Source organism: Pteropus alecto, unplaced genomic scaffold, assembly GCF_000325575.1.
Source record: "Pteropus alecto unplaced genomic scaffold, ASM32557v1 scaffold164, whole genome shotgun sequence".
NCBI classification, from domain to species: domain Eukaryota; kingdom Metazoa; phylum Chordata; class Mammalia; order Chiroptera; family Pteropodidae; genus Pteropus; species Pteropus alecto.
In genome coordinates, this window is record NW_006439568.1 from 21,510,841 (window position 1) to 21,522,467 (window position 11,627).

The following is an 11,627-nucleotide window of genomic DNA, read 5'->3' on the forward strand; positions in this document are numbered from 1 at the left end:
TTCCTCTCTTCCCCCACTACTCTAAACCCAGCATCCAGTCCTGATGAGCCTTTCTCTGAAGGTCCACTTTCCTCCTATTTTCCTCAGTCACCACCACAGCCTATGACTGTGTCACCTTACACCGGGATTACTATACTAGCCTTCAGTCAGTCTCTCCTGGTGTGATTCATTTTACACATAGCTGCCAGAGAGTCATCAAACTTTGCTTTTAGATTTTTAGATTAAAATCAAGTCTAAATCAATTAGTCTTGTTACAGACTTTAGGTCAGCATTGCAAGGTTAATTTTCATATCTTATTTGCATAAACTTTTTACCAAATCCCCAATGCCTGACAAATAAAATCCAAGCTCCCCTTGACATCTAAGGTCTTCTAGCAGCTAGGAATACGCCTCGTGTTAGCATTCTCAGCTTTCATCATTTCTCCATGGAGCCCCTCTATTGTCATCGAGCTGATTTGCTGGCCATGTTCCTGTGACACCGACTACATGCACATCTATCTTTGCATAACCTGTCTCCTCTATATGGAAGGTTAGGATCTCTCTTGTTTCTGATCCCTTGAACCTGTTTATTCCCTCTCCTTTCAAATCCTGTTAGCACTCACCTCTTCCTATGCTTTAGCCAATGCTGTATATGAGTCATGATTTCCTTGGCATCTGGATACATTTCCATAATTAATTTCCATGTGCTTATATTACTCTGTAACAATGTCTTCAGTTTTACATGTGTATTATTTTCTTAAAGAGACTATGGAAATTTTTTAGGGAAGGAATTTTAGTAGCCTTGTCAACCACAAGGGTGGTTAAGAGGATCAAATGAAATAGTTTACATAGAAGTACTTCGTAAACTACCAACTTTTATTCAAGTACAGTGTCACAGTGGCTGTGGTATGGCTGAAAAAGCCAAGGATTTGGATTTAGAAGTGTAACTTGGAAGAGTTAATTTTGCCTACTAGTTTTATCTTTTACCAGTCATGTTGTTTTAAGCAAAATTTAATCTTTTCTTGGTTCCAGTAACTTCACCAGTAAAATAGCCATAAGATGCCCTACAGGGAAGAGGGGGTGTGAAGATCAAATAAATTGACATAAATAAAAAAACTTTTACAAACCTTAAGGTATCATATAAATGTATATTTTTCAGTAACGTGGCTAATAGATGTAGACATAATGATCAATACATGTGGACTTCATGACTCAAAAAGATTGTAAGATGAAGAGCATATACCATTATAGGCATAAGCAGCATCATTTCCTAGATGGCATATCATAACAGATGCAAGTAGCTTTAGTGATTCAAATATACTGAACATCTCTGACTTGCAAAAGAAGTAAATAGGACTTCCAACGAGGCTGATAGAATTAAAAAAAAAACAAAACCCTCATATAAAAACATTATTTCTTTTAGAGTAATTTACTGTTCCATTATGAAGAACTGTTTGAAAGGGCAAGTATTGTTTTAGGTCCTAGAGATACATTAGTGAAGACAGTTCAAGCCCCTGTTCTCAGAGATCTTACATTCCAATGGGAGAGAGATAACAAGTAAATAAACAAAATAACTTAGATTATAATAAGTGCTATGAAGAAAGCAGTAGTGTCGGGTGGGGTGAGTGAGCACTACAGATGGCATATTCAGGAAAGACATTAAGAAAGAGGTGACATTTAAGTTGAGTTTGGAGGATGAAGAAGAAAGCCACAGAAAGAGCCCAGGAAAGAGCATGCCAGATTGAGAGAAGCGCGAGTCCAAACGCCCTGAGGCAGGGAAGGGCTGGGTGTGTTAAGAGGCCTATATGGTTGGAACCTAGTGATTAAGGGGAAGGCTAGAGCCAGATCATGCAAAGCCAGGCAGGCCTTGGTGAGGAATTTGGATTTTATTCTCTGTGCAATGGAAAGCTACTAAAAGAGCTTACATATTTTTGAAATTATAATTATACTATTTTTTAAAAAATCATAGTCAGTGTTATAAATAACATTTTGGGTCAGCTTCACAAAGCTTAACATGATTTGGTTCAAATATATTAGTTTAAAAGAAAAAGAACTAGCTAATTTTAAATTTGGGCATCCTCCAAATGGATGGGGTGCACTGAATAGGGGCTGCCATGGGTTCTACCTGCTGTTATCCTCACTTTCTTGTGAAATTAATATTCTTCACATTCTAAATACAACCTATTTCATCAGTTATCAAGAGGGCAGACAAGCCACCTTCAGGTATCCTTTAAAACAGATTCTTAAGTCTATGCAGTCATAAGGAAGAAAGAGACTGTTGCTGTACTGATACAGAGTCATCCCTAAAATAAGTTAAGAAGAAAAAGCCTTGTGCACAACAAGGGCACACTGTTGTCACTTATATGTGCATCGAGTATCTCTGGGACACATAAGAAACTGAGAGCGTTGCTGGGGAGAGAGTGAGAGGGAATTCTTACCATCTATCTACCTTTTAGTATTTTTTAATGTTTTTAAAAACCTATAAGAAAAAAAATTCCAAAGTTTTTCAGTACAGATCTCATCTTAAAGAAAACGTACACTATTCCAGAATTGGTGAGAAGAAATTTGTATCTCTGGATAAACCTAAAGTTATTTCATATAATTAAAAGGAGGTTTAAGATCTAGACCTATGCTGTCTTATACAGTAATCAGGAACCATGTGTCTGTTTAAATTTAAATTAGTTTAAATAAATTGGATGTAAAATTCAGTTCATTAGCCACATTTCAAGTGCTGAATAGTCATTAGCTGCACGTGATTAATGGCTGCCATGTTGGCTAGCACAGATATAGAACATCTCCCTTCCTGGAAAGTTCTATCAGACAGCCTGCTATAGACTTACACAAAATACCACCAAGGTTATGAATTAGCTTTAAAACTTAGCTGATCAATATATAGAGATTAAGGAGTACAAAAATTCAAATATATTCTAATGCTAATTTTCCCAAATGACTCACTAGAATGGCATTTTGGGGTGCAATCAGAACTCCCAGCATTAGATATCTAAGGCAGTTGGGGATATGATTATGTCACTACAAAAAATCAGTTTGTACTAGTTTAGACACTGGCAGTTATGGCCTAAGAGTTAGGAATTATTCTCCTAAATGTAAATTTAGTTTAAGTAAAACTAATATACTTAATATTTATTGAATTTGATATTCTACACTGATTCAATAAATAAGTCAAATAGTACTAACATGATAAGGATGAGTAATGAGATTCAATTATATTCAACTTCTTTAGTACAATTCATTAACTTTTCTCATTTTTGCTATCATTATGAATTCAGCTTTTTACAAATTAACACATTTCAACTAACCATAATCATCATTTCCCTTTTGATACTTAAAAATTGACAGAATTTAGCCAGTAGGTATCCCTTAGACTGGCTTCTGTGTTCTTGCATGCAACACTATTATTTTTGAAAGCATTCTTGCTTTCTGGCCCAATAGAATGTTTCAAGATTCACTTGTACCTTCTCAGGTCCAGACATGGATCAGCCATTTTTCTAAGGTATGTTATTTTCTTTAAGTGAAAAATAGGATTATACTCCAAAATTTAGGCATTAGGAGGGCATATCATCAGGCTCATGATAGTGGAGTAATATTGTTCCTTAGCCATTTCATTGAACAGAACTAGAAAAGATATTTTATTAAATGTTATTAGTTTATATTAATATTTCTAACTTAGTTTTCATATAATAGTATGCTACTTCAACTTTTTAATTCTTCATCTAAATTTTACTTCCTTTTTTTATAATTCAATGAAATATTCAATTATCACACTAAAGAAAAACATTGGGTTCTTAACAAAGTTAGTATAATCACTCATTTCTTTTACTTTATGATAAAAGCATAAAATATTAATACAAATATTAATACTAATAGTGAAACTACTATATAACATTCAAATCTTTCTTTGCTTTCTATTCTAATGCATCTCACTAAGGAGGTTCAGCCAATTATCTTGCCACTCACAAGTCTTCATTTTGCATGCTTATAAAATACTTACAAGTGTATAGTTTGGCCCTGTTGTTTTTGTCCTAGTGAGGGTGTCAGCAGGTAGACAATTGTCGCTTTTGAGTTCTTGGATGTAGTGGATTTCAGCTTCTTATTTTACCTCTTGAGAAACTAGGATTTTGTTTTCAAATACAAATTACCTTATCAACAGTTAAATGGCAGATAGGCTATTTTCACATATCTTTTAAAAATAGATTTTTATATGGAAAGAAATGGACAATGTTCCAAAATTATTAGTGAAAAGGAAATGAGATTACTGGGTAAACCTTAAGTCTAACCAATTAAAAGTAGGCTTAAAATCCAGATTATACAACTATAGATTTCCAAGTCAGAGACATACTAGACAGGTACTTACACACATAATTCTGTCATTAAAATTATTCAAGGTACACTTGTGAGGATGTAGGGCAGTTATCTACCATTTAGTATAAATACATGTTCTTGCTAAAGCTATGAGTGACCCCGAAGAAATATTTCTAGAAGGAAGTCATCCATACCTGTTTGGTTTCCTAGAAGAAGGAACAAAATAAATCAATGAACCATAGTTTCGTTACTTACAGAAGCTGCCTAATAATGATACTGAACTGGAACTGGTTTTCTTCATTTAATCTGACAGGTAGGTCACTTATGACTCACGAGAGCTGCCACAGTGCTCTATCATGGCCTAACCCAGAGAAGGTGGCACCATCCCTGAGTGCTTTGCTTGTGGGCCTGGACCTGGGGTCCAACTGTGTGCTGACCTTCTCTGGGCCTCACTTTGTTCCTCCCTTAAGCCATGTGTTGGATAAACGAGCTTGCTAAATTGTGGCTGTTATCAAGGAAACTGGGCCTGATTGTTCCTTTCATGTCCCCAGCCCCAAACACCCAAAGCCATGTTCAATGCACCTGATTTGTGTACCCAGAGCACCTGAGTTCACCCTACTACTATACCACTTATCGCGTTGGCAATTATGTCTGTCGCCCCATTAGACTACACTTCATGTAATGTTTTACCATTATAGAAGTCTCCAAAGAGTATACCCCTTCAGTTGGGAGTTGCTGTATTCTCTCATTATCCACATCAGATAGGCCTTTTAATGTTAAACTTTAATACCTCATGAAACCAGTCAACTCTGGTTTATCTTACATAACAAGCTATATTTTAAATTATTCTAGGTATATCCTAGATAGAAGTAGCATAAAAATTATTTGTAAATTATTTATAAATCTGTAGATTTATTCTAGAGAACTTTGCAATCCATTCACTAAAAACATCCACACAAGGAGGTAAATTCAATGGTGTTAATATCATACATTCTTTAAGGTAGTGATTCTCTTCTCTATTTTTATATCTATCTGCAGTGTTCCAAGGTTCGTACCATATCAATAAACGTATGTTGAAGGCGTAAAGTGTATGTGTGTGTGTGTGTGTGTGTGTGTGCTGAAAGCGTAAAGTGTATGTGTGTGTATGTGTGTGTGTGTGTGTGTGTGTGTGTGTGTGTTCTTCTTCAGTCACCGACCCAGAATAGTTATCCTTTAGTCACCTACTAGAGACCTCAGTTTGAAAGCGACTCCAATCTATCTTTTTTTAAAAAGCTCACTGATATTTGAGATATGTTACCTAAGGCTACATGGCCATCAGTTTCTACAGATTTGGTAAGCTTTATGTCAAACTCAGCTCTCAACAGAAATAACTTTGCTGGATTATAATCAGCATTATAATTATAATTATTAAGAGCTGTCAAACAATAGCCTCATAAAAATGGTTCCTGCATTTTTTGTAAAGTCACTAAGACACTTGCCCAATTTTTTATAAAGTAAGTTCCATGAAGGCAGAGATTTTACTGGTTTTAATATTTTATATTCAGTGCCTTAAATAGCACATACTGTAGTCCTAATAAATATTTAATTTGTAGTGAGTTAATTAATGAATTCTGTAATTCAATGTCCTTTACATAAAGAGTTACACAATAAATGCCTTTTAAGATTTACTACAGGAAATAAGTTTTACTTCTGAATAAAATGGTGTGTTTCTTTTCATTAGACAGTAATAACTTGTTTTCTTTGACTTTCCTTCCAGGAAGATCAAAGTAAGACCATTCCAAGAATACCTTAATTGGTCTCTCTCTGTCTCTCTTCTTTAAATCCAGTACATTTACACTGCCGCCAGTATTAACTTCCGATAAATCACAAGCCTCCAGATTAGATCCTGGGCTCCCATTTCATTGGAGCCCTAATCTGTTTTACCAATAGTCAAGCCTTAATCAATTTTTCTTTGTATTTTCCTTCTCACTCTCTCACTTCCCTTCTATTTGCCATGTTTAAGCCATAGAATTTTGTTATGCCTTTAACACATCTTGCTTATTTCCACTTCCATGACATTCCTGATATAATTCCCTCCACCTTACAATAACCTTTCCTCTCATTATGCCAAGTACTGGCTCCACTGAATTCCCAATTCAAAGACTTCATCTTTTGAACTTGCAATGCCTGTGTTTGGATCAAAGTTGTTCAATGCCTTTAAGCTTTAGTTTCCTCATTGGTAACACTGTAGTCTTACACCTGATAGGGCTGTGATGAGGAAGCATGTAAATGGTCAATAAATTTTAGCTCTCAATATTAATAAAATTTCTTCTATTTACCTGAAATGTACTTTCTGTCACGCTTTATACCTTATGTACTTAGGTTATTTGCGCCTCAGGAAATTTGGTCCTGAGTACAATCCATTTCAAAGTTCTCACACTGACCTCTCCCAACATAATTCACATCCTAATTAAGCAATTGACTTAGTTTATTTGTTGTTATTCATCTAATATTTAACATTATTTCAATGTAGCCATTGCATTTTTCTGTCCTCCAAATTAGTTTAGGGCAGTGACAGTTGTATCTTTTGAATATTTGTATGTATATGTCACTGTTTATTACTCCTGTCATGAATTTGAATTTAGGATCTGCCAAATTGATGTTACAGAAATAAGAGTTGCTCAATAAATAGAAATGTACATGACGTAAGTTAAGATTACATATAGTATCTTATTCAGGTCTCGCAACAATCCTATTAGATAGGTAGTGGTATGCCTGTTACAGTAATATCCCAGCTATTATCATTATAACAGACAGTGGTTTAACATGGATGACTATGCTATTAGAAGCGTACTTTATAAGAAACCTACGTATTCTGAGATTTCTGTGAGTTTCTTATTCTCTTCAACAACAAAGCCTTTAATTACTCTTTTTCTCCCAAATTGTCGCTATGTTTATGAGCCTAAGTAGGTCTCTGTTTCAGGATCTGACTTCTTACTTGGCAGCCGTTTTCTCAGAACTAATGTCATGTTACATAATCTGACACACAATGTCAGAACCAATTTCAAACTTATAAATTCCTTTCTTTGTTTTTGGATGGTATGAGGAAAATATGTAATGTGTATGGAAGAAAATACAAAATCTGAATGGGACTCATTAAGGAAAATCCTTGTGATCATGCGCATGAAAATTTACAAATTTGAAGAGGTTTTGTGTTCCACACCAACCCAACAAACCAATGAAGCGAGTAACTAAACTCCCAAACATTGTATAGTTTGGGCCTTATCATGGACGTCGTTTAATATTTTTCTATTTTAAGGATCTACAGAAAGTATATCCCTTTAGCTAGGAGGGGACTGTTATAGTCTCATATTATTCATCTCAAATATATTTCTCAGTAGAACCTAAAGATCTTATAAGCTCAGCCAACTTTGTCATACATTATATGAAACACTATAAATTATTCTGGATATAATCAGAATATATCTTGGAAATAGCTTGAAAATTATTTATAAATCTCTAGTGAAGTTCAACTGAATAACTTCTCTGGACAACTTTACGTTTTATTTGCTAAGATAAAAACAGGTTAATTGAATAGTGTTGATGTCATTAGACATTCTTAGGCACCCACAGTGAGATGCTGCACATACAAAGACATTATTCTGTCCCACAGCTTGCGATCTAAAATTAGATATACACAGGCAAGCCAGATAAACATAGACAGCACATTTTTTAAGACCAAAAAGAAATGATGGGAGAGAAATGAGAGTAGTAAATGAAAAAGCCAAGGGGAATCGACAAATATTCTATCTTCTGCCTTTAATTTATAGCCTTAACCACCTATATCAGAAGCAATCATACTGCTAAAGTCAAGGAGAGAGGCTAAGAGCCCCTGATGGGTAACAGGACATTAATGGGATGGCCACTGTGCAACATCCTCAGCTTCGGATGTCCAGAGACTCCTTTTATCCAGCAGTTCTTGTTTGTCCCTGCTTATGCAGCTCTGGGCACTAGAAGTCTGCTACCTCCAAGCTCAGCACTGGAAATGAGCGCCTAGCCAGGATGTTAGAAAATACTCCCTCCAGTAGTCTGTGGAGCTTGCAAGTGGTGCATTGAAGGCGGCCAGGCGGCCTGGGCTTGAAAACAGCTCTAGGCATCCATGTGAACTCCAAGTTGAGGTCTTCTGTTTAACCCTCATCCTCTTCTGGTCGGTTCACAAGCCAGGTTGGCCTTCTCACTAGTTAGGTTAAAAAAAAAAACCCAAAAAACAACAAAAAAACATTTCCAATATGCCAGGCTTCATGCTCAGTGGTAGGAATAGATAAATAGGACATAGGCTCTCTTTTAGAACTTGCAAGTTATTTTGGGAGACGGTTCATAAGTAGACTATTTTAACATAATGTGGTAATGTAGTGGCAGAGGTGTGGTCAGGGTAAAGCCCAAAGGAAGGGTACCCAGCCCAATCTGGTGGCCAGAAAGGGTGACAAGGTGAGGAGGAATAGTCAGAGAGCTGGACAGAACAAGAATTCGAGAAAGTGTGTTTTTAAAAAAGGAGGAAGAAAACAGGGTCAGATTCTGTAGACGTCGAGCAAAATGGACCTGAAGAAAGTCCACTGAATTTGTCAAATAGAAGAGGGATCATTGGCAACTGTTGACAGAGCAGTTTGAGTAGAGGTGGAGGTGGAAGAGGACATCAGAGTGGGTTGAGAAATTAAAGGAAGATAAGAAGTAGAAATAAAAACGTTGGCTGTGAAAAGAGTGAGAGAACATGTTATTAAGGGAAAATTTGGGTTTTGTTTTGTTTTGTTTTGATTTTTAATCAGAAAGGTTTCTCATCTGAGAGAAAGGAGCTTGTTGGAGATAAAAAGAGGTGATTTGATTGATGGCCAAGGGAACAGGTTCCAGTTTCACATTCCACTGCTGTCTCCTCCTGAGATGGGCTCTGACTCCCTTTCCTGATTCAACCATAGCCCCCGCCCCCTGCCACCTCAGGGACGGACCTTGTTTCTAGTCTCCCTTGCACATACGAAACTGCACCTCCCTGAAATGACAGTGACATTCCCTGAATGTCAATAACCACGGCTGCACAGAAGTCTTGATGGCCAGCTTCCTTCCCAAAATATTTATTAATCTACAAAGAACAGATATACCTTTCCTGTGACTAGAATATTTCTAACTTCCAGGGCATCCATTTTTTGTGTCAAGGTGCCCTGGAAGTTCAACTATTAATTGGACTGATCAATTGGGAAGTTGCTTATTCAAAATGGACTTAAAAGAAAGAGAAGTCTTTTGAGAGTTATTTAATACAGGCTCTAGTGAAATCTGAGTAAGCCCTTTCTAGTGACTGGAGTGCTCAGACCCACCCTAGACAGTGCTTGCCAAACTTCCGCTCTCTGACAAAATTTTCTAGACTCCAAGCAGACCATTTTTTCCACCTTTGTTATTTATGATTTAGTGAGGTCCACCAGAAACAGTACCCTCAACTTCCTCTACCAAAAGTATATGTAAAACCCCTAGATCTTAGTAATTATACACGATTTGGGTAGTTTTAACTCCATGTAATCTAATTTCCAAATTATTGGAGGTGATCTCCCTTCACCCTTCTTGAGTACATCTCTTCTTTTATACCATTTGGTTTTCTATATTGTCTCTGGTCAATAATTTAATGAAAATAATAAAATGAAGTCATGTTTTCAAGTACAATAATGGAATTTCCACCCTTTTAAACAAATTTAGAATCTAACAGAAAATTTTCACAGCTATGTGATATACTGGGATTGTATGTTTATTGTACTGACTTTAATGCTTATATGACTACCAGAGAATTCACCATAAGCCTCTTGAGGACAGGAATTTATTTTTGTCTGTCATCTATCTTCCTTACTTACAGATACAGTACTGGTTAGAACTCTGGTTAAAATCAATCCATCAATATATAAACATTTTGATGGACTGATTTTAACCAGAGTTCTAACAGACTGAATGGTGATTTACCATTTAGTAATAGATGTGTCTTCTTAATGCACAGTCCTAAGTTTTGCTCTTTTGCCTAATAAAGCAACAAGGCAACATGTTTTTCAGAAATAATTATCTTCTTCTTACCATGATCAGGATAAAAGAGCACTTATGTGGGATTCTGCTAGTTTAAATTAAATGAGAATAAAGTACCCAGTTAACACCTGGCAACATATTTGGCAGGCACTGGTTTATTGAATTAAAGAATATACTGGGCAAGCATAACTTGAGACTGTTCCCTGAACAGTAAAATATAATTACTACTTGTTCCACCTCTCATACAAGATTGCTGTAGGGAACAAATGATGTTTATGAAAGTGCTTTAAAAACCGTAAACTACATTACTACTTTAAAGTGAGAATTTGTATGTTGACTTAATGCCATTCCTATTAACTGGTATTTCTACAACTATCAATTCATTAAATTTGGTATCCCCTTTAAAGGCCGGAACTATGTACGGAATTGTTTTTAAACATTTGTAGTGCTGCGTTTTAGACTATTCCTAAATTTGCTGGTTGCAGGTCTGTGGTGCCATGTACAACTGTGATGGACTTATACTTTAAGGAAAAACATTTCTTTTTCTCGAGTATATCTTCCACCTCAAAGAAATTTCTGGCAGAAATAGCACGAATCAATGATTCCAACCTAGAACCTTAATAGTGATCACGATACTTTAAAAAGGAAAGTGGACAAAGACTCCAAGCCAGCTTTCCCGAATTAAAGCCACTGACCAACGACAGAGCCCAAAGAAGAGACTGAGGAGAGTCTTTAAGACTTGGGAACCAAGGGCAAAGAGCCCTAAGATCCCTCCCCCACCCGCTCTACTGGACGCACCGCGGGGGCAGCGACCAGAATACCGTGCCAGGGCGGTTGAGGGGGCGGTCCCAAAGCGAGGGGCCAGGTCGCGCGGCCAGTTGGGGTCAGCGGGCGCCGCGGCCGTTGGGGACTCCACCTCCCAGAAGGCACCGCTTCTGCGGCCGACGCGCGTGGCGGCACTGCACGCTGGGACTCGTAGTGCGGTCTAAGTAGGAGAAAGTGTGTGTTGGGGGCGGGGGGACGGGCCAGCTCTGGCTCCTCTCACGCACGTTTTGGAAACACTGCCTGGAAGGGAATCACGCCGGTCCACTCGTGCCAGGCGTCCCTCGGGGGCGGGGGCGAGTGGAGCAGTGATGGCTGCGGCGGGAGGAAGCCCGGGCGACTGTGCACGTGGGGGGTGGTTAGCGCCGAGGAACCCGGAAGTCCCGCGCGCCGCCCACCGCCGCGGTGACGGGTTAACGCTTCTCCGGAACGGAGGTGGGGGCGGGCTATATGGATGGAAGCGCCGTCGCACCCGAC